This window comes from Myotis daubentonii, chromosome 3 (genome assembly GCF_963259705.1).
Source record: "Myotis daubentonii chromosome 3, mMyoDau2.1, whole genome shotgun sequence".
NCBI classification, from domain to species: domain Eukaryota; kingdom Metazoa; phylum Chordata; class Mammalia; order Chiroptera; family Vespertilionidae; genus Myotis; species Myotis daubentonii.
Window position 1 is genome coordinate 38,100,066 of NC_081842.1, and position 25,043 is coordinate 38,125,108.

General features: G+C 39.7%; 1 long non-coding RNA gene across 1 annotated transcript in view; it reads left to right on the top strand.

Moving 5' to 3' along the window:
• The window catches only part of LOC132229230 (uncharacterized), a 223,409-nt gene extending 203,921 nt beyond the window's left edge, over nucleotides 1–19,488 (top strand). Inside the window, exon 4 of the long non-coding RNA XR_009451658.1 lies at nucleotides 16,844–19,488. This is a non-coding gene — a long non-coding RNA (uncharacterized LOC132229230). The remainder of the gene's footprint in view (nucleotides 1–16,843) is intronic.
• The last annotated feature ends 5,555 nt before the right edge of the window (nucleotides 19,489–25,043 follow it).

A 25,043-nucleotide genomic window follows, 5' to 3' on the forward strand; every position in this document is an offset into this window, starting at 1 on the left:
TGTTTTTTATGTTGAATTTTGAGAATTTTTTATATAGTCCAGTCACTAATCTGTGAATTAATATAATTTCAGAGTATTCTCTCCCAGTGGGTACCCTGTTTTTTATAATCTTAGTGGGGTCTTTTGGAGTTCAAATGTTTTTAAATTTTGTTGAGATTTAAATCATCAAATTTTCCTTTTATAGGTCAAGTCTATGAACTCTTTGTCTAGCCATAGATGCTGAATATTTTATGTTTTTTTCTAATAATTTTATAGTTTAACATTTTACATTTAGGTCTGTGACTCATTTTCAGTTATTTTTTGTATAAGTTTTGTTTTCCTGGCCCATAGACGTCCCATTTCAATATTCAGTATTTGCTGAAAATACTATTTTTCCCGTAAAATTACTTTTATAATTTTGTAAGGCCATAACTTTGAACATCAAAAAAGACACACATTTAGCTAAGTTTTCTTGCACCTAACAAAAGTAAGAGTTCATGCTTAAAGAATGCTAATTCTGTGCCCAGACACTGTTCCTCACTCTTTCTTTTACTCATTTAATTGCCTCAGTAACTCATAACTCATTAAATTGTCTTATAACTTCATGAAGTGGGTATCATTATTGTCCCATTTCACAGCTAAAGAAATGGAAACTTTACTAGGTTAAATGATTCGCTCAAAGTCACAAAACTAGTAAGCTGGAAGCTGGGATTTGAACCAAGATAATGTACTACTAATGATTGCGCTGTTAACCTTTGTGAGAACTGTGTTATTTACACTGTACCAGATGTTAAGCAAAATAGTTAATATTTTGCCATTTTTCTCACTGTCATCCCTAAATATTTCAACTCGTATAAGAATGAAGAACTCTCCACACATCCTTCTTTTTAGGTTTCATGTGTTTGATGTTTTATTTATATTAAAACCCTCATGTCCATAAAAATACAACTTAGGGATCAAAAAGCATCAGGTTATTTTCTAAATGTGGAGTCTGTTTCACAAGTGGGAGCTCTCAGCATTGACACCATGACCTTTCAAACCAACCTTTCCCCATAGGGTCTAAAAAACAAATGAAGCCACTGGGGAATCCCAGTGTTATTGTCATTAACCAGTAACAGAGCTTGCGACTGTTTACTAGAATCAACTCTTCTTTTTTTAAAACATGTGCTCTTTCAAGTTGGTTTCCTGGCTTCTTAGAATAAACACAGCAAGTATTCGTGGAAAATGAAGGCAATGTGCAAGGAAACAATGCTGTCAGAGAAAAAGAAAACAAAAGTGACAAAGCAAAATTCCAATATGGCAAATGCTTTGTTTCCAATGCAGGAAGGAAAATGCAATCTTAAAATATAAACAATGGGTTATTCAGGAACTTATACTCTCAGTAGAAAACAGAGTACCTTGTTTTACTATAGGATATTTTGGAATCTTTATTTCAAAAAGTCCTTCTGAAGTTGCATAATCCGACACAGATGTAAGAGCCAGCAGCTCCTTCTCAAATGTGAATCAAACTGACTTGGGCTCTAGGGACGCTCTTAAACTGAGTTTGAAGAATTTTTTATGATGGTATTTATCTGTTCATGAGGTAACGTCTCATGTTCTCCTCTGAAATGAGAAGCACCCTCCTAAGAATGCTGCTTGTGGTGTTTTGTCTTATTGAGAACAAGAAAATGGATAGAATCCAGTTGGAATGTTTTTGAAATATTGATATGGAAATTACTTGGTATGATCTGGCAAAATGTTCAATATTTTGCTTACTATCTGGCATATTATAAATAACACAGATCTTACAAAGGTTAACAGCACAATCGCTAGTGATACATTATCTGGGTTAAATCCTAGCTTCCCAAATTACTAGTTTTGTGACTTTGAGCAATTAATTTAACCTGGCGAAGTTTCAATTTCCTTATCTGTGAAATGGGAACAATAATGATACCTACCTCAGGAAGTTATAAGACAATTTAAGAGTTATGAGTTACTGACGCAATTAAGTGAGGAAAGAGCTAGGAACAATGCCTGGGCACAGAATTAGCATTCTCTAAGCACGTATTATGTTTTTGTAAGGTGTAAGGAAACAGTGAAATTTGTGACTTTTTGAGGTTCCAGGATGTTTCAAGTTGTCATCTTGATTTTCAAATGTCTCCAAACTAGATTTCCCAGCCTCCTGAGATGTGTCTGTCACTGTAACTGGGTAGGTTGTTCACACTATATATCTTTGAGTTGTTAGAAATTGCAAAGTACCATGCCTAAACTTGATGAAGCTGCTACCAGGTAGAGGTGATGGGGTTTATGGAACATAACCACACAATGAGTTTATTGTGACGTCATACATAAGTCATATAAAGTATAGCACTTTGAAATCTTGAGCCTTCTTCCTACCCCTTCTTTTCCTATCTCTTTTTTCTCAATACTCTTGGTCTTTCTTCTACACTTTTTTGTTCCCTGTCTCACTTTTCATATGTGGACAATTCATATCATGTATTAAAATAATACTAATACTTAATTAAACTCTAGACTCACCTGTATTATATGTAAGGAAAATTCTGAATTACAAATCCATTTATTGTAAGGGTCCTTGGTGAAGCAGAAGGAGAGTGAACCCTGTAGTTTAGCCTTTTTAAAGGAGTCCCAGAACTATACATAAATCAAAGTCAAAGGTCTTCTTGTTGGCGTAGGCTATAGGGAATTTGGGGCATTAGGAAAAGGGCAGCTTTTTAAAAAATTAATTTTTCTCTGTTTTCTTTCCCTTCAGATAGAGAGGCTAGATATTGCAGCAAGACATTTAACCATGTAGGTCATTTGTGTTTTGAATTTCATTATGAAAATCGGAAAGGGCAAAAGTAAAGTAGAGTGTAGTACATAGAACCATCAGTTTCTCCGAGAGGCTTAATGGTAGGACAACTTCAAAATACAGATAATATAGCTTTTTTTTTTCTATAATGTACAATTATGACCTTCCAAATGACCTACTTTCTTTGGGAAAGTTTATTCTTTACAAGATCTCCTGAGTGATGCTTTTGAAATGTAAACCAGTGCATGCCAGCTAACAACCCTCCCAAGGCTTTCAATCTCAGAAAAAAACTCAAAGCCCTTTCTATGGCCTCACAAGGTCCAATACAATTGGTGTCCTCTATTTGTTTCCTTTTCTCTCCTTGGCATCTTCAGATTTGCTCATATGTCTGCCTAGACTGCTGTTCCCCCAAGATATCCCCATGGCTTGTTCTCTCATCTTTGTCAGGTCCTTAGTCCTTGGCCATTTTTTTAAAATATATATTTTATTGATTTTCCACAGAGAAGAAGTGAGAGGGATAGAGAGTTAGAAAGATCGATGAGAGAGAAACATCGATCAGCTGCATCCTGCACACCCCCCACTGGTGATGTGTCTGCAACCAAGGTACATGCCCTTGACCGGAATCGAACCTACGACCCTTCAGTCCACAGGCTGATGCTCCATCCACTGACCCAAACCAGTTAGGGCAGTCCTTGGCCATTTTATACAACCACCATCTACCCTGCCTCCTGTCATTTCTTATTTCTCCTGACAGTATTTTTCCTCCTGAGTACTTTTCAAAAACTAACACTAAATATATTACATATTTATTTTGTTTTTGCTTTTTGTTTTGTTTCATCTTCTCTATTCCTTTCTAAAATGTAAATCTAAGAAGTGTGGATATTTTTAGCTTATTAGTAAAGTAATGCATTTTAAACATATAAAACAGGCCCAGGCACATAGTTGATCTTAGTAGATATTTATTGATGAATGCTTAATAGATGCACAAGTCACCTTTCAACAGAGACTGAAAGACACCTGCCATTTCTCTCAATATTTATTAAGAACTATCAACTGAGGGAGGCAGGACAGGTAAGGTCACTGGTTAGATATCCACAATTACATTTTTTTTTGAAAAGGTTATTCATGTAGTTTCCTACTTTGGGGTATAATTATGAGAGAGACCTATAGGTCTACCTAAATTAGTTTGTCCACTAATTGAAATTTCTACTTCTATTCTGCTGAAGGAGACAATCCAATTACAGTGCCTCAGTCCATAGATCACTGCCAACATCAATTCAACAGAATTTGGCTAGGAGGGAATTTGGTTCCCCCACATGCTGAATGAGAAAAACTATCTAAGCAGCTTTGAACTTGGTCAGAGTTGGGTTTGATTCCCAGCTCTGCCAGTAATTACTTATGTGAGCATGGTGAGGTTTCTGACCCTTTCTTAACTTTGATTTTCTCTTCATTAATAAATGGGGCACTGAAGATGTCACATTAGTTTCCTATGGCTGTTAAAACAAATTACTACAAACTTGATGGCTTAAAAAGAGAAGCACATAAATTTATTCTCTCACAGTTCTGGAGGCCAGAAGTCCAAAATCAGTATCACTGGGCTGAAATCAAGGTGTTGGCAGGACTAGGCACCCTTAGAGACTAAGGTAGACTCATTCCTTGCCTCTTCCAGCTTTTTGTCGCTGTCGGCTTTCCATTGCTTGTAACCACCTCATTTAACCTTCACATTGCCTTCTCTTTTTTTATCTGTATAATTTCTTGCATCTTCCATCTTATAAAGCACATGTCTTTTGAGCTCATACAGATAATCCAGAATAATATCCTCATCTCATGATTCTTAATTTAGTCACACCTTCAAAGATTCTATTTCCAAATAAATTAACATCTACAGGATCCAGGGATTGGGACATGGATATGTTTTAGAGAACCATTTTCCAGCTTACTACAGTGTCCTTTTAGGATTGACATTATAATGTGTGGCATATGTTATGAATTCAATTAACTTCCCTTATTCTTTTCCCTCTCTTTACATCTCTACAACTGTGCTCCACAGCACCACCTCCCTCTGTCCCCCCAAGCTAGATAAAACTATGAAACAGACTCTGCCTGACCTACGCATCCCTATTGCCTTTTAGTCTTTTCTCCCATTAACTAGTCAAAAACACTTATTTAGGAGTTGCCCAATGCAATGGCCTACACTTTGGGGGATTAAAAGAAGAAGAAAAGCCAAAACCGGTTTGGCTCAGTGGATAGAGCGTCGGCCTGCGGACTGAAGGGTCCCAGGTTCGATTCCGGTCAAGGGCATGTACCTGGGTTGCGGGCATATCCCCAGTAGGAGATGTGCGGGAGGCAGCTGATCGATGTTTCTCTCTTATCGATGTTTCTAACTCTCTATCTCTCTCCCTTCCTCTCTGTAAAAAAATCAATAAAATATATTTTTTTAAAAAAAAGAAGAAGAAAAGTTTCCTATCCACAGATAGATTATATTCTGGTGTGGGAGAGGATAGTTAAACAACCACTTGTAATATGAGGAAGAGTCCATGATTCACACAGAAGTATTTGTAATGCACAGTAAGACAATAAAGGAATTCACTATTGTTATTGAGAGGTAGGAGTTAGAGAAAGTATCTTGGAATCAATGAAATTTGGACTGAGCCTCAAAGAAAAGAAGGAGGTTGATGGGTTAATAATGTTGGAAAAATCTTCCAGATAGGAAGAGGGCACGGCAGAGAGTGTCCTTTTATTTCTCCGGAAAATCACTATCTTCCCACTTCCCTCTATCTGTCCTAGACAGTTCCCCCGGGTCAGCTCATCCAAACCTGCTTTTTCCTCAGTGCACCATGTGGGAAAATATCCTCTTCTCTGACTCTCCCTCCAATTAGCTGCTTTAATCCAGGTGTTGAAAGGAAAATAATAAGATTAATTTATATGGTATGTGTGCTGATAGCTCCTAAAATCTCCTAGAACAAAAAGAGAGGTTTCCCAACAGGAATGTTCCTGTTAGAATTATATGCCATGTATAAAATTAGATCCAGAATGAGTGTGCTCCTAAATCATTTATATTAAGGAAGGTTACTCTAAACTAAGAAAATGATGAGCAGAGGAAATATTTCAAATGGTAAAAATGCCTAACTAAGCAGCAAAGATTCTGAGCTATAGAAGGCCTCTTCATGATTTTTTATTCTCCATCATGCCCATGTTGTCAGGAGAAAAGAATTCTGCCTCCCAACCTCATCCTACCCCGCCCTCCAAAAACAGGAAAGAGAAAACCCTTATTTTTTAATGTTCTCTTCACATTTTCTAAGACGCAACTTGGGAAGCAATGGACAGAAACAAATCATGCAACCCTCCCCTTTTTTTTTCCAACTAATTCAGAATGAATTGGATTTACACAAGCAACGGTGCTTAAGCAAAACCGTTCCTATGGTTACACAGAAGGCTTTCTAAATGTGGCACGAGATGCAGGCAGCCAAAATGACTTGACTGTTTATGTTAAATATGAAGTCTATTCCCTATTGAAATTTAATGATCTACTAGCTGCATTTTAGCAGCTTGCACCCAGATAAAATTAACATTTCGAATACATTTGGAGAGATAAATTGCTTTAGCAATTGGCGAGTATTCACTCAGTTTTATTTGATCATATCAGTGATTCAGATGAAAGCATTTCCCCCCTGTACTATTAGAAACTGGGTCTACAAATTGTCCCCATCTCTGGGCCTGCAAGTCCCCAAACACATTTTATTGTCTTTTTGCAGGTTAGCTGGTGCCAGATGTTAGACCTAACACTTGGTAAGAGAACTCAGAAAGAAATACGTTGTTCTTTTATAGCAACCAGGCAGAATCAACACTGCTCTGTGTTGCATCTCTTGAGCCATTTAGTAATTCTCAAATAACCAACAAGGTGAACAGTTCAGTTGGGGTGAAGTCCATTCCCCACCTCCTCCTACTTCCCCTGAATGAGAAAGACAATCTGTCTGTTTTGAAAAGCTGACAGGAAATTGGAGCTGGGAAAGATATATTCACTGTGTATTTTAGCTGACACCATTCAGATTTGCTACATAAAGGAGTTCCTTCATGTCTGTTAGTAGGAACTTCCCCTTCAGGAAAAACAGATATTAAAACAGCCTACAGGATGCCACCCTCACCCTCATATTTATTTATATATTAGTTCAATTCAACTAATACTTATTGAGCATCTTATGAGGACTAGGCATGATGTGAGGGAGAATGGCTATAGAAAAAAAGTACATAGTCCCTAAGACAAATAGCACTTCATTAAGTAGACGAGATGGGCAAGAAATCATGTTATGCCAGGTCTTCCTTCTCAATGGCTGACTATGTATATCTGTGTGTCATTGTCACCATCATCCACTAATGTAATCATGCCAAACATAAAAATTTTACTAAAGATTTGAGTTGTCAGGGAAGAATTATTGTCCACATCTCACTTGGAATATCTCCAGAACTCAATCTCCCCAAATCTCCCACTGGGCGATTTCTTCTCCCTTTTCTTTCTCTACAGGGCCACTCTCACAAAACAAACACAGGTTCAGAAAAGGTATCTGTCTTTCTATCCAGTACCCATGTCTTCATTTTGCATAACCAAGAAGGATGAACCTTAGGATCTTGATAGATGAACTCTCTAAAATTCAGCTGCAACACATTTAAATCCTTGAAACACAAATTTATCACAACTTCTCTAGCTTTTGCTTATTAGAGACAAAATATTTTACTTTAAATAGAAAATTAGACAAGCTGGACATTTAATAATAGTTTAATTATAATTTATTTCTTGAGATAAATGTACTTAACAAATCTGGCACTTGAGAATTTCAATCTGTTTGAGGAAATTTATTTTGAAATGGCAAGTAGAAATACATTCATCATGTATTGATTCTCCTGTCAAGTTAATTCCCAAATTTAAGTTAACTCTTAGTGCTCTAAATAGTCATTTAGAAATTATTCATTATGATCATTTTTTATATTTTGTTAAAAATTTAGTAAATTTCTCCTTTTAGAATATTCATTGAGGGGATGGAAAATGCAAATTTGTCTTTTTTATTTTTTGAAAAAAAATAGTGTTAAGGATCTATTCTGTCATCATATGTTTCAGGGAACTAGTATACAAATTATGAGAGGCTTATTGAAATGCATGTTTGTTGGTATTTTATACAGATGACCTGAAACCTGATACTGAAATGAGTTTCAAAGGTGATCCCACCTGAATGACAAAGTCATAACAACTGAGTAGAGTTCAGAGAAATTTTATAGGTTGGGGCATGTTGTAGAACAGTGATGGCCAACCTTTTGAGCTCGGCGTGTCAGCATTTTGAAAAACCCTAACTTAACTCTGGTGCCATGTCACATATAGAAATTTTTTGATATTTGCAACCATAGTAAAGCAAAGACTTATATTTTTGATATTTATTTTATATATTTAAATACCATTTAACAAAGAAAAATCAACCAAATAAATGAGTTCGCGTGTCACCTCTGACACGCGTGTCATAGGTTCGCCATCACTGTTGTAGAAGAACCCTGCCCTGCCTCCACTCCTCTATAGGTGTTCATGGAAAGGCCCTGATAGTTTGGTAGGTATAAGGGTTCAGAAGAGTCTCCCCAAAAGGTGCCACCCTAGTATGTGGATTACTGTGAGCTGACCACAATTGAGGCCCAGAACACTCATGAAGAGCTTTTACCTCCCCCTTAACTGCCTACATGCATTTAGATAAAGGTCCTGGGCCAGGAAGAATACTATCATTAAAGATTTGCACAAAGAATATGGGATTGGAGTAGTAGGGGAAAGTTGGCAGGGCTTGGAGACCAAAGTCCATGTGTCAGTTGTCTCTATATGGCATAGCAAACATTTGGTTTTCCATCTCTGTGAGAATTGCCTTCTTTCTCTTTGAAGTTCCACACTCCTAATCCTTCTCCCTAGCCCAGATTAGCATATGAATTTCAATTGCCTGACTACCTATGGGCCCCCATGTTTTTATGGAGGCCCAATACGTACAAAATTAAGGTGTTTGTGGTTTTTATTTTTTATTCTGTTAATCTGTTTTATGTCAATTTTAGGCAGAAAAACCTAGAAAGGTAGAGGGAAATTTTTTTTCTCCTCCACATAGGTAAAGTACTGAACAGTCTCCCAAAATCCAGTGGAAGATTCTAGGTCAATTATTCACCAAATTGGTGCAAGTAAGAACTAATTTCCAGATCAAGAGTTGAGCTAAATGCAAGTTACATTTCCTTCGAGAATAGGTCTTTATATAGAACTCCATAATGGTAGACCTTGAATATAAAACTAGAGTTGTATCTCCATTTTTAAGGCATGATTTATGTGAGAGATGGACACTGAGAACTGTTTAGCAGGGGAGTCCAATGATCAAACTTGATATTGGACAGATCGAGAGAAGATTACAAAGGACATCATAAACTTGAAAATATGGGGTCATGAACGTGAATGCTGTGCCAAGTCAGTCAGCTGCATGGTTTTCACTGCAGGAGACAGATCATTTCCAGTCAAGCAAAGGCCAAGAAGAGCATTGGTCTATAAAAAAAATTGTTCTTCTAAAAAATGATGAATTATTTTTCCATTCTAAATTCACTATGTTAAATTCAAAGAGACATGTTTATTATAGTGTATATTGGAAGACATATCTACTCTTTCCATCCTTGTTCTCTTTGCCTTTATTATTAAAGAGAGAGAGAGATAGAAAAAAATGATAGTAATGAGTACCAGATGGATTTTAAAATAATACTGATAAAATATTGGTGCCTCAAGTATACATATAAGGAACTTTTTTTCCCCCAATATGAAACTTAAGAGGCTTAAATAATATGTTCAGGGGTAGAAATAGTTAATTTTCTAGGGCTGTTCTCCAGAGTTCACATCAACAGTCCATGCATAACATAATGTAAGATGCATTTAAATACCCAAAAGTAATTTAATCAGGCAATGAACCACGGTGTTTTTCCCGTTTGTTCTTACTCAGAACACACTCACCAGTTCACTCAGCATCCATCACTTTTATTTTGTATCAGATACTCATTGTCTGAAGTAATAATGGATAAGTGATCCAAAGAATAGGGCATTGCTTTGAACTGCTGACACATTGCAGAAAGCTTGTATTATGCAGTATTGTACCGCCAGCCAAAATACCCATATTCAGCTCAGAGCTTTTTGCAGAAAGCATGCCATTGCACCCACATTTTTGCACAATAGATATTCTATAGTGGGTGATTAAAATGGAAGGCTTTCCATTTTGTTCAATAGAATGAGAAATAGTTTATGATGTATTTAATTTTAATCATATCACCACAGACACATTTTTCATGAACTATGTTTGAAAGCCTTATTTTTATCTTGTTATTGTAAAATATCTTGAAGTAGTAATCAATTGGAGACCAAAAATGAGTGGTTTTTTAATATTTTTATGTGAATTGTTGGAGATGTAAATTGACATTATGTAAAATTAATTTTTTACATAATGTCACTAAAATGCCACTGATTAACCAATAAAGAATAGAGTCCAAGAAGCATCTATTTTGCCAGTTAAGCAAGATTCTGGACATGCAATTACAGTGTTTTCAAATCACTCACATTCTATATAAGATCGCAAACCCGGGAGATGTCTGTCTACAACATGGGGCCATATGCATGAATCTTGGGGCACAGTGAACATAGTTTATTAAAGAAACCAGTTAAGGCATTTCTTTCTGTCTTTTTGCCACCCAGAGGCAAAAATATATGTGTCTGTGTTGGAGAGCTAAAGAGAAGGTGTGTGTGTGTGTGTGTGTGTGTGTGTGTGTGTGTGTGTGTGTGTGTGAGAGAGAGAGAGAGAGAGAGAGAGAGAGAGAGAAAGAGAGAGAGAGAGATGTTTAAGAGATTTTTATATCTATGTCTTAAAAATGATAGCCATTATCTTCTAGAGTTCAATTAAATGAAATCTTCATTTCAGGATGTCTTTTGGTGAATTGAATTTGCAAGTCAAAGGTAGTTAGTGAGAATTGCATTGGTCTTTCTGTGGAGCCAAAGAACATGACTAGCATGGAGGTATGCGTGTGTTTCCCTTGCACATAGTGAGACATGACATATTGGGTTTCTCTGTTCCTTTATTGCATGCAATCTAAAGACTATGTCTGGATCTTTGGTGATTTGGGAACTTGAATTTCTGCAGGGTAATAACTGTATCCAGTAGCCTAGAGCCAAGTTTCCCTTTCCAAACTAACACAGCGGCCCCTGGAAATGAGAGGTATGGGGAAACAAGCCAAGCTACCACTACTGTGCTGAGTGGATGAAATGAAAAAGGATGTGCAATGTTGGAAAATTGTCTGGGTGGCTGAAAATATTGGTCTCTAGACTTAAAGTTTGTGAGGGATAATATAAAATGCATTCTAACCCCTCATGGCATTGTACTTGCAGTTAGTAACTATTAGTGTTATAATTTGCCTTTCCGCCATGAAGATTGAATGTGTCTATTATTGAAAGTTCCTTCTAGTTGAGTTATACACAATACATGCTTATTATAATCATACTTCTGAAAGGTCATAAACATCCTCCATTACTGCTTGGAAACTCCCTGAATATCTTCTGGAAAAAATATCCTCATGTAGGTTTCAGCAATACAAACTCATTTCTTGACCCGTGGCATTTGTTACCATTTTAGATGGGTATTTTGTTCATGGTAACGTAAAATGAATGTGTTTTATTCATTTTAGTGTTGACGATGCTGGATGTTTGGGCGTATTTCCCTCTGAAATTCACTTACGTTCAGCACTCAATAGCTGCTCTCTTCCTCCTGGGTGAATAAGATTCTGCTGGCCTTTCTATTAGAAAAGGATGGCACAATTGCCTTCCCCTCAGAGGAGGGTACTTACTTGTTTCCCCATTAGTGTGAATAGGTGCACATTGATCCATTTGCACTCTCTTACTTGTCTCCCTTGTGATTAAAGACACCATTTCTGAAAGGTTGACCAGGGTAAAGGGAGCCTTGGAGCTAGCTGACTGCAGCAGTCTCTGCCGGAAAGTGAACACGCTCTGGTAGTACCTGGTTATGTTGGTAAATCACGTACCCGTCAGGCCTCAGTTTTCTTCTCTCAGCTGAGTAACCAGAAATAGATTATTCTCTGCTCATAGAGAACTTATTTTTTTTTTTATTAAATGTATATAAGCAATGTTTTTATCTTTTTTCCCTCAACAATTTTATTAAGAAAATCTGGATAAACATTGTTAAAAGAATAGAAAAATAATCAGTTTTATGCCCCTCACCTACAGTATAAATTAAAAACTGTTCATATTTCTTCATATTCTTTTTATTTTTAGGAACCATTTGAAAGTAATTTGCAGACAGCATGGCATTTTTCTCTTAAATATTTCAGCATCTTCAAAGAATAAGGGCATTGCCCAATGTAACTTTAATACCTTTACCACAATTTTAAAATGTAACAATAATTACCTGATAGCTTCTCTTATTCAAGTCATATTCAAATGTCCCCATTTGTATAAAAATTGAATTTTATAGTTCTCTTTCCCCAACCCCACTTAGGAGCCAATTGTTTTTTGCATTTTATATAGTTGTTATTCAAGACAACTTATAGTGTCGTAAATTGCATGGGCTTTCATACGATGGCAGTTTTTCATTCCAATTGTTCGAAAAAATACATAATGGCAAAAATAAATGAATGAGTGACTAAGAATACCTGGTACATGGTAGTTATTAGAATTTCCTTGCTGAATACATGAATTTAGTAATGTTTTTAGTTGACATTGCATTTTACTAAGCACAATTGCAACTGAATTATTTCTACAACAGTGTGATTTTTCTGTGTGAGAGGCACTTTTAAATATAGTCTACAGACTCTAAAAATAGCTAATGTGGTTTTTGATCATTTAATTATGCCCCTGTGTGGACCAAGCACTGAGTATTAGCTCATTTAATCTTTACAACAAGCCCATATGGTACCATTTTATAGATGAGAAAACTGGACAAATTAAGTATTTTTCTAAAGATTTCAGAGATACAATCTAGATATAAACTTGAGTTTAAAGGCTTGTCACCTATGGTATAGTGCTCTGCAAGACAATACTTGCTGCATGAGAGGTGCGGGGTGGGGGTGGGGAGGAGGGAGCTCATCTGCCCTCTTGCACTTTCTCTTTAATCCCATCCAGCAGACAGGTGGGTAGCTGTGTGTTTGTTCAGTCATTAGAAACACTGCCTAACACTCTGCTTAATTCCTGCTGTGGCCTTAAGGGAACCCATTCTCTGTGAGAAAGCCTTTGGAAATATAAAGGATCAGTGCAACGTGTGGGTTTTTGTTGTTGTTGTTGTTCAAAGAGAATTTTGAGCAAGGTCATGTCTGTTTCCTGAATGGACAAGGTCAGGATAGGAAAACTGGAGACTTTCCCAGTGCAGAGCCAAGATTTCACTGTGTCATTGCATTATTCTCTTTGAAGTAAATTTCCAGAAAATCAGACACACCCAAATCCAAAACTTAAGTACAAAACACATCCTAAAGCCAACTAGGCCTGATTCAGGGAGTTGGTCACTATTTGGATTGCCTGCTCTTCTGTTCCCTTCCATTAGTGGAGATAACCATACCTTTCCTTTAGCTTTGGATTACTCTAACACAGCATATCCCTGATCCTGAATTGTCAAGAGGATAAATCAGAAAAGAGAAGGCATCGACTTTACTAAATGTCTGATTCCATCACAGCTGCAGAGTCTGACCTGCCAGTGTAGACAATCCCTTATTTTCATGGCTTCATTTCCCATAAAGTGAATTTTTATTATTGGTTCTGTAAATCAGTGGTCCACTAACTTAAAATAAATAGAGCCATATCCTCACCAAGAAAAGCCTTCCTAAGAAATGAAGTGGGTGAATTAAAAAATATATAGCTCCAGAACAGCATCCGGTCAGCAGTGGGCCTCTTTTGAGGGATTAGCTGCAAATCTGCTAGCACATTTTTTAAAAACACACAAATGATCTAAATTAAATGACCACTAAAAGTCAAAATGAATCATAAAAGTGATCAATACTATGTGTGAGAAAGACTTAATGTTATGGATATAAAAACCCTGTATATGAGACATGTATTTCCTAGATGTCTTATAAGCTAAACTCCTGGAGAAGAAATCATGCAAGTTTGGGCCACAAATGAAATGTGGAATCAGTCCCACAGCTTTCTATGTCACCCTATCTGTAAGTGCCCAAAATACTCCTCACTGGGCATTAGGTAAATATTAAGCAGGGGTGGCAATGTTCTTTTCTGTCTAGGCAGGTGTCATTACTTCTGTAAAGTCTCTGAGCTAGAAAGCACATTAAAAAACACAATTCACCACAACTTGAAATATGCCTTTTGCTGAGCCACCTTCTCTTTTTTTGTGTGTGTGTGGCTTAAATTACTGTTGCCTACTGGAAATCTAAGAATATTAGTTCTCAGTTACCACTTATTAAACCTTAAACTTTTCTCTCCCAAACGCCAAAGAGTTCAAGCAGGTCTAATCAGCATATTTTATTTTGCCCTTTTCAGTAAGCTATTTGATAATACTTTTTTGCTGCTAATAGAAGTTAAAAAAAAATAAAAAAGGAAGAAATCTGCCAACTTTTGAGCATGTCTCAGTTCCTTAGGGCAAACAGAATTTATGTCACTGTTCATCAAGGTGTTTCAATAGCTGCTTTCTCCATCTTGGAGGTCCTATGGGAGAGTTCACATGTACATGTCACATGTCTTTCGTTTATTATAATACAAAACAAATACACGTTATTCCCATCACACAACCTGGCACTGAGCCTCCTTTCATGCTACCAAGCAGCCATCTCTGTCACTACACACTATGGTATAAGTCCCATGTCCCAAACATTCACTTGGTTTGCAGTTTGCCACATGCATTTTCTTCCTATCTCATTGGCTTTTCCTTTCCAGCTTTCTTCAGTGGCTCCTCCTTCTCTGATTGTCCTTAAATGTCAGAGTGGTTTAATGTTCAATTCTCCAGTTTCTCTTCTCTAGGGACATCCCACCTTGGGAGAGCTCCTCATTCCTAGGGCATTACATATCACAACACTGCTGATGCTCATGTTCGTATCTCCAGTTTGGAGTTCTGACCTGTAGATTATTACACCCAACTTCTTTTTAAATTTTTTTTAAATTAAATTTATGCCTTAGCTGGTTTGGCTCAGTGGATAGAGTGTCAGCCTGCGGCCTGTAGGGTCCAGGGTTCGATTCCAGTCAAGGGCACACGCCCGGGTTGCAGGCTCATTCCCCAGTAGGGGGTGTGCAGGAGGCAGCCAAACAATGATTCTCTCTCATCATTGATGTTTCTATCTCTCTCTCTCCCTCTCCCTTCCTCTCTGAAATCAATAAAAAAAAAACCTATATTTAAATAAATTAAATTTGTTGCAGTGACATTGGTTAATAAAATTATATAGGCTTCAAGTATACAACTCTATAATATACCATCTGTTTATTATATTGTGTGTTTACCACCCAAAGTCAAATCTCCTTCTGTCAACATATATTTGACCTCCTTTGCCCTTTACTACAGACCCACTCTGGTAACCACCATACTGTTGTCTGTGTCTATGAGTTTTTGTGTGTTTGTTTGTCTTGTTTGTTCATTTGTTACCCAAAATTTGACTTAGTATCTGTAACATTTTATACATTTATTATGACAAAATGGGAACTCTTGATATTTTCTCCAAAAGTGGACTCTCTATGGACCTCCCATTTTAATAAAATGTACTGCAACTGGCCAAGCCAATATCAGATGCGCAGCCTTGATTCCTCTTTTTTTCACTGCATTTTCCATGCACAATACAAATCCTGCCATCTCTTCCTTCAAAATATATCCTGAAGTTGTTCCCTCTGTGTCCACTGACATGCCCCTCACCCAAGCTGCCACCATCTCTCCCACTGGCAGCTGACATAACCACCAGGCTGCTTTCTAGCTTCCAGTCTCTCCCCTCCACAATCTATACTTTACACAACAGAGTGATAAAAAAATAAATAAACGTAGGTAAGATGATATAACTTCCTGGTCCAAACTCTATGATAGCTTCCCATTAAGAGTCAAGAAAAATACAACTCCTAACCATAGCCAACAAAACTCTGCATGGTCTCTGTCGCTTAACTCTGGCCACTTTCCCACACTCACTCTGCTGTAGCCCCTTTGGCTTTCTTCTAACACACAAAGGCCAGTTCTGCCCCATGGCCTTGAACCTGCTATTTTCTCTGCCTGGAACACTCTTTCCTTTGATCACCCAGGCCATATGGACATGTCATCTCAGAGAAGATTTCCCTGCTCCTTCCCCCTTTAAAACTGCCTCTGCCCCCTCATCTCACCTTAATCCCAAACTCCACATGCCACTTTCCTTTTCTTTGTGGTGTTATTACTGCCTGGAAATATATATTGACGTATCCATTGCCTGCCTCCTCCACCAGAAGGGAAGCTCAGTGAGGACAGTAACTTTGCCTATTTTGTTCAGACAGATTTCCTGTGTCTCCATCCTGGAACAGTGCCTGACATATATGTCAATTAGTCAATTGATATTTGTTGAATTAATGAATAGTTAGCAGGAGTCCTGGATAAATATGATAATTTAATCCATTATGAGACTTGTTTTGTTGCTTTTTGATGAATTGCATTTTTGTTTTTGTTTGTTTGTTTTTGTATCAGTCGTCCACTAACCAAAAAAGGGATATATCTGTACTATACTCTCACAGAGAAACCCTTTTTAAAAGTCTGGGTAGATGTGATTAAAAAAAAAAAAAAGCATTGCTGAAAAATTGGATTTATATAGTCACTTACTCACCCGAAAGAGATTTTTTATGTATGTGTCCAAATCCTTAAGAGATTATGGCATTGGGCTTTAAACTTCAATGTGTGTAACAATCACCTAAGGGAGCTAGCTGGTGAATCTGGTATTCAGTTCTACATCTTGGTTTGTTAATAAGCCCCAGGTGACCTTGATGCAGCTGCTCCTTGAACTGCTGTGAGAAATACTGGGTTGTGAGTTTTGTCATTTATCTTATAACTCTGAGAAAAATAGTTATATACCTGTCTGATTTCTCTTTCACAGAGAACAGGATTTTGTCACTGAGGTGCCCAATGCTGGGCTCCTGAAGACCACAGCTTAGTCATGTGAGATACCTGTCAACCATGAGGAAGCCCAAGGGATGGATCAGTTCAAAGTGAAACCTCCTTGACATTCTGTTGTAAGCGCCAAATAGAAAGCAAAGGCAAGAAAGCAGGTGCACAGCCAAATAAATCAGAAGACCAGGAAGACAAGAGGCCAACAAGAGAATCTCAGGATGGAAGAAGAGATTTTCCTAAATGAAACGGGAGGTCCTCAGAAACTGCCTGGGTCAGCCTCACTTAAAAGTACAGGAGCAGGTAAAACTTGCCCAGGTGGTAACATTGGAAACATACAGGGTTTTGCACCTTCCAGTTAGTGCATGAGAAATGTGCTATAACAGTACATAGTAGAGACCTTGGTTATGGTTAGGGTTTTGATCAGCAAGCCATTCCCTCGCCCTTTAATTTCCAGGTCACACAGAGTGAGAGTCAACTAAGCCAATAAAACAAGGTCATGGACATTTGCAGTATGTACACAGATTGTGATGTGGTAGGCAAACTGGGAGTTAGGCAGGGGATAGAGGAGAAATATTTTTTGGGTTTGACATATATTCTGAAATTTCAATTCTTAAAAGTATGCCATCTTAATGTTATTAATAGCACAATTTTTCAATTCCATAAATTTGGAACAATTTAATTGCTTCTTAGTTTTGCTTTTGTATCATGGCAAAATGTTTCCATGAGTACCTGGTTTAGGTCATTTGAGTTGTAATAGTCATTTTAATCAAAGAGTTAGCACACTTACATTCATTGAAAGTTTACTGATGAAAAAACTGAAGCTTAGGGACCTTGAATGATTTTTTCCCAATGTCATATAACCATTAAATAGCAGAATTGGGATTCCATGCTAGGTCTGTCTGATCAAAGCCTGTGTCTTGGACGGGCTGCCTGGACTCAGTGCTAGCAGTCCAGCCTTGCTTTCCTCTCTACTGTCTTCCCAGTATGCCCTACACTATAAGCTAGGGGTACTAGCAGCCATGCCCACCCCAGAAGGAGTCCCATCTAGGAGTGAGGAGGAGTTCTACATAGCCAGAAGTGCTGAGACTGTACCCCTTGGTCCTGGAGGCAAATATTCTGGTCTGAATGGTGATATGGGCCAGGCTGAGGACCTCCCATCTACCCCAACCATGTTAGACCATTCTGCCTGCCGGGGTATCTGACTGCTTCTTCCTTCTATATCCCACTCCCACTCTCAGAAAACTGATCCTAACCCAGAGCTGCTGAGTGTCAGGTGCCTGACACTTTTGCCTAATTCTTGATAGTAGCTTTCTTGGCATGGTCACTGGTTCCAGTATCATACCAATGATTGTGTGCTGACTTTCCTTACCTGTATCTTGGACGTCTACTGGTTGACAATAATTAGCCCTTCTGGAAACTGGACACACCCTATCCCACTCTACCAGGGTCCCACTATGCCTAGGGTTCCCTATATTCTCAACTACCCAGGCCTTTGAGACTAATCTGTAGGCAAGAGGAGTTAGGGAAGGATGGCTTATTAATTATGATGTATAGTTAACTTGTCCCAGCAAATAGGCCAGTCTCAAGGAGAGGGACCCTGCACATGAAAGGAGTGAACAATCAAGTTAAAGGTGAGTTCAGATTTCTGGGTAAGATACACTTCAAACAGTGCTTATGCTATTTGGAGATCATGCTCAGGAAGCTGAGTTAGGAGAAACCTGCTTCCTTCCACTGCCTGGCTAAAGAGATAGGACTCAGAAGGAAATCCTGATATAGAACTATGTCTGCCCTGGAGAGCCAGAGAATCCCAAGTGGGAAATGGAACAGACCTTTCCATTTTACATCCTCTCTTCCCCTTCATCCATTTGCTAAGGTTGTTGTTGTTGTTGTTGTTGTTTGTTGTTTGTTTGTTATTTGTAGTGATTTGTTTAATTGCCCGTCTCTGGGTAATAGTTTGATCCCTGGGAGGGCCACCAGTTTACTTTTGCTCACCATTGTATCTGTCTGGGATACAAAGAATGTGCTCACTCATTGTCAGCTACTGGAAACAATGAGTAAGTGAATGGTGGAAAGAACAAAAGACCCTCATATTAGAGAATAAACTATACTGAAGAAAATATAGTTCCCAACTGGCTTCCCAGATACTGGGTGAGAAATCCTTAAGTCTTGTTAAAACCATGCACACAATCATTATAAGCGTCAAGATTATAATGATGAGCAATAGAACTGTTTTCTGCATATGCATGTTGCACTTTTTAAATGACAACTGTAAAATGTCTTGCTAAAATCCTTACAGCGCTGAAACATTTATATTTGAGACCTACGCCAACAGAATGGATATATTTAATACATTGCTAGCAAAAAACCATCTAAAAATTCCCTTTTTGTTTTACCCCTCACCCTTCTCTCTCTACCCCATGTAGAAGGGAGGACCTAGGCACCATGGTGCAAAAGTCTACTATAATATCACTCCCGGGATTATCTGGCTTTGGTACATTTGTACATAACAGTTCTAATGTCACAGCAAGAATTTTTTTCCCCTCCTGTTTATTTCTCTGAAGCGATAATAAGCAATCCTGCGTGACATCGCCTGTGGAGCGGTTGCCAGGCAGCAGAAAGAGATCTGCAGTAGGAGGCGGGAGAGCTGGGGGGGAGAGGAGAGAAAAGCAGGAGAGGAGGTGGGAGGGAGGAGAGCTGAGCAAGTGGGGGTTGGGTTCTGAAACTGCTGAGCCAGAATTCTACCTCCTTGTCATCCTTCATGTTCCAGGCACATAATGATCCAATAAGCTGCACCTTGGAGGGGAAATAAAGATGGAAAAGAAACAGTTGAATGTTGTCATTAAATAGGGTGTCAGAAATGTTTCTTATTTTGTGAAGAAAGGGCTTCAGATCTTTTTTTTTTTTTCTGCTGAACTTTGCTTCTTGGGAAATGCAACTCTACAAATATCATAAAAGGGCCAGCTTCTCATTGGGCCTGCTTTGCTCTAAAGCAACAAATAATTAGCGCATAATATCTTCCAGCACTCTGCATGGGGAACATGCACATTCTAACTTGAAAGGCTTCAACTTCTCTCATTGTGTGGGAAAGGCAAACACAGAGGAAGGGTACTTAACCCTTGAGGGAATATGCAGTATTGAGAGGCATCTCTGTACCCGAGAGACACAGGAGGTCATACAAGGTGTTTCTGGAAGCTGGTCTCCTCAGTGTGAGGCTTTCTGCAGTTTTGGAAATTGAGACCAGCAGCTGAATCCCATCTCCTGGCTTTGTACAAATATTTCTCTAATGAGATCAAATGATTGGACTGGGATCCTAGCATAAGAGGTGGGGGCAGATGGCATACAGGTCCCTCCATGCTGGTCTGGATGTCCCCCAGCACTGTGTATCTTGCCTTTTGCCAGCCTTCCAAGCTGTCTGCGACTACTTGGATACTGTCCAGTGGTAACAGACAATGATTTTTATTTAGATTTTTGATTATCCTTGCTAATCAAATAGAACTGGAACAGAAGGTTCGTTCAAAACAAACAATGTATTTACAGATAGCTTTGTTGGGCGGATGCACATTTTAAGGTTCTAAAGTTGCTAGTAATTTTTCTCAGAAGATGCAAACTCACCACCTGAGAAAGGAAAATGGGACAAGACATGTTAAAATGGCAAGATGATCAGAAAGAACTTGGAATTAATGTAATACTGACCATGCTTCTTCTTTTTTAAAAAAACATATTTTATTGATTTTTTACAGAGAGCAATGGAGAGGGATAGGGAATTAGAAACATCAATGAGAGAGAAACATGGATCAGCTGCCTCCTGCACACTCCCTACTGGGTATGTGCCCCGCAACCAAGGTACATGCCCTTGGCCGGAATCAAACCTGGGACCCTTGAGTCTGCAGGCCAATGCTCTATCCACTGAGCCAAACCAGTTAGGGCTGACCATGCTTCTTTCCCACTTTAGCAATGAAGGCTGGAGGTGGAAGAAAGAATATAGAGTGAAGAACACCAACTGAAAATTGTGAGGTGTAACAGATGCGGTCCCTCCCCCATTTCCCATCATATACTTCTATTCAGTGGCTTGTTTGTTTGTTTTTTAGTCCCAACTAAGGTCATGAATGAATCAATCAAGGATAATCAATGATTTTCTGCACACTCTAGGAGGAAGATAATATGTCAGTAGAAAAATACTCTTCAACATAAGCATAAATCACACAAAGAGATAGGAAAGAGATTCAGATGTGGGATGAATCAGAGAGATGAATTGACTGAGAACAAGCAAGCAAACGAAATCCACCAAGAAGCAGGGCTTTCTCATCCTGCTGGATTTCAGAAGGCTAACATTTTTTTTCTAAGAAACTGAAAAATATTTATAGACACTTGACAGTTCTGTAGGTAGCACAGTTGGAGTATGGACATTCATGCTCTCTGGAATATCCTGTGATTGAGGTTTTGTCTATACTGCACAGCAGGAGAAACTAATCAGGGAAGTTGCTGGTTCACCTGACCACACCGGTTAACGACAATCTCCACAGAGCCTCCTTGGAAACTGTACAGGCTTTTCTGTGAAATTGCACTTTTAATAAAAGCAAAAGGGAAAGATGCTCTAGGGTCAGTTTCATAGTTGGGCCGCAATGAAAATCTCTACCCAAAGTCTGTAATCATTCTTCATGGTTTACTTTTTATAAATGTTGTATTTTAATATTAGTTTTATTTTATCAAAATTATACATGAATTTCAAAATGTTAATGGGGCTTTCCCGAGTCTAATTTGATATCCCCAAATTAATAGCAATGGATGATAAAACCCGCTAATGGCAGATCATCTATGCAGCCCTGGTCAAAACCCAATATTGTGACCATTACACCGTCATGTCCCTCCAGCCCAGCTACAAGGGGTTGCTCAGAGAATGAAAGGCCGTGTTTGTAACAGAGCTGGCGGTCTAAAGTGAATGTGCAGTGGGGTAGTCTCCTTCTGGCTGTGAAAAAATATCCATATGAGCTGCTTATGCAAAAGGCCATGTGGCTGGCAACTACAGGCAGCCTTGAGGAAATAAAGGGCCTTCAGCTGATAGCCAGGAAGAAGTCAGGCCCTAAAGAAATGAATTTTGCTAACAATCTGAAAGCGTTGTTGGCAAGTGGACTCTTCCCCTGTCGAGCATCCAGATAAGAATGTAGCCCATCTGACACCTTGACTGAAGCCTTGTGAGACCCTGACTAGATGACCTAACCTAGTTGTGCCCAAATTCCTCCCATGGGAACTTTCAGGCAATAACTGTGTGTTGTTCTAAGGCACTAAGTTTGTAGACATTTGTTATGCAGCAATATAGAACAATTTTCCCCCTGAGTCTGTTTCCTCACCTATTAAAAACAATAAAATAAAATAAGATAAAAATAAAGTGAATGTGCTAGCCCTGGCCAGTGTTCTCAGTGGCTAGCACATTGCCCATGCACTGAAGGGTCTCAGGTTTCATTCATGGTCAAACAACCTGGGTTGCTGTTTGATCCTGGCCTCAGTTGGGGCATTTGCAGGAGGCAACCAATCAATGTGTCTCTCTCACAACAATGTTTCTCTCTCTCTCTCTCTCTCTCTCTCTCTCTCTTTCTCTCCCCCCCCTCCACTTCCTCCCTTCTACTCTCTCTAAAAATCAATGGGAAAAAATATCCTCAGAAGAGGATAAAAAAAAAAAAAAGTGAATGTGCTAGCAGCATTGCCCCTTCATTTCCTCATTCTTCTCAATCTCAAACCATGCAGGAGGGTTCCGTGAGACATAAGTCACTATAGGAATGAAAATCAGAAGGGAATTCTTGGAAGAAACTGACCTGTGTCTCCTGGAGTTTGGGAAGCCATGAGCTTGAAGAGCAGCAGCATTTGGCTTAGTATTTGTCCCACGTCAAACAAAGGCATTATCTTGGATCATGAAGAAAGTAACCCAAGAGGATGGAAAAGATAAATTACTAACCTCCTATTAGTAAGACAACGGTCCTGGTCCAATTGAAATTCAAAGTGAAATACATTTGATGGCTTTAACTCAGTTGGAACAGATTAGACACATTGCATTTTCTGCATGCCGATTACGCTTGGGAAAGGCCTAAGGAATGGAAGGGGAGCTCAAACACACGAGCCCCTTTGTAAACACACCTGTGTGCAGCGCTTATAATGCACACATAGCAGTCAGCATATCTCTCCTCATGAGGTTTAGATTGTTGAAAAGGTGTTAATGCAATTTACAATGGGATTGTGTTTTTTTATTTGCAGTGCAAATGGGAAAGGACTTTTGATCCATAGCCTTGCCAAAGAAGAAGCAAGACGTAATTTTCAGGGTAGGAAAGATAAATAAAAATAGAATCTGCATCGGCCTTTGAAGATTCCAGCCCTAGCTGCCAAAAATAACAGAACAAATAGATTCCTGTTAGAGGATAAGCACCTTTTAGATCCTGGGAGCTTTGTCATTTTTCAAAACGAGCACATTTTTCATAGCTTGACACAGTGATCTTCAAGTGGATTAATGGATATGGTCAGAAGCAAGTTAATTCCTGTCTGGTCCTTTTTTTAAGGATAACAGATATCCTAAAAGAGAAGTAGCAAATGGCAACCCTAGATGAAGAAAATAAAGGCACAGTCTGAAAATGAATGGATTCAGAAACCAATTATGATAAAGCACAGCTTTAAAAGATTCCTGATATTATTCGCATGACACACTACTGGAAAAGCGATGGTTTCTCTCAGCCCTTCCTTCTCAAATGTTTTATTTTTGTTTCCAGAAATAACAGGTTTAATTAAATGTGCAAGATGTACTCAAGTGACCCAGACTAATGCTCACAAGGATTTCGAAGTTGCTCAGAAGATTTCAGGAAGGATTGTGATATGCCAGGCTCAGGCACTGCCAGAGAGAGCTGGTCTTCAGGGGAAGAGCATGAGCACCATGTATAGCTCTGTTACTGCTGTCAAAGCCAGTTATTACATTACTAGAGGCCCAGCGTGGGAAATTTTGCGGCCCCACCCACTCGCACCTGGCTACGCTTGCAGCCCCACCCACCCATGCACGCTTAGTAGCACTCACAGGCCCGCCCACCTGCACAGCCTCACCATGCCCACCTGCTGACTGCTCCATCTGCCTGCCGGCCACCGGCCTTGCTGTGATCGGAGCTGCGGACCGCGGGGGAGGGACGGAGAGGTGCTCCATGCAGTTCACTGTGACCTGTCGTTTGGTCGTTCTGGTGTTAGGGCTACTGGATTTTTATTATATAGACTAGTGGCCCAGTGCACAAAATTCGTGCATGGGGGTGGGATGCTGTGTCCCTCAGCCCGGCCTGCACCCTCTCCAATCTGGAACCCCTTGAAGGATGTCCTACTGCCGGTTTACAGGGATCAGGCCTAAACTGGCAGTCGGACATCCCTCTCATAATCTGGGACTGCTGACTCCTAACCTGTCACCTGCCTGCCTGCCTGATTGCCCCTAACCACTCTGCCTGCAGGCCTGTTCTCCCCCAACTGCCCCTCCCACTAGCCTGATCATCCCCAACTGCCCACCGTGCCAATGTGCTTACCTCCAACTGCCCCCCCTCCGCTGGCCTGCTCGCCCCCAACTGCCCCACCCCCCTGGCCTGCTCACCCCCAATGGCCCCCCACCACCGGCCTGATCACCCACAACTGCCCTCCCCTCTTGGCTTCTAACCACCTCTACCTTGGCCCCGCCACCACGGCTTTGTCCAAAAGAACATCCAGAAGGTCTCCTGGAAGGTCTCCCAGTCTAATTAGCATATTACCCTTTTATTAATATAGAGGCCTGGTGCACAGGTGGGGGCTGGCTGTTTTGCCCTGAAGGGTGCCCCAAATTGGGTGGGGGATTCCCTTGGGGTGAGGGGCCTGTGGTGGTTTGCAGACCAGCCACAACGCCATGGGGTGATGGTTCCCACTGGGGGGCATGACCAGCCTGGGTGAGGGGCTGAGGGCTGTTTTAAGGCTGACCATACCCCCTTCAGAGTGGGGGTCCCCATTGGGGTTCCTGGCCAGCCTAGGTGAGAGGATGATGGCTGTTTGCAGGCTGCCCACAGCCCTTTCAGGTTGGGGGTCCCCACTGGGGTGCCTGGGTGAGGGGCTGATGGCTGTTTGCAGGCTGGCCAAGCCACCCAATGAGGACCCTGACCCCATAGGGGTATGGCCAGCCTGGGTGAGGGGCTCAGGGCCGTTTTCAG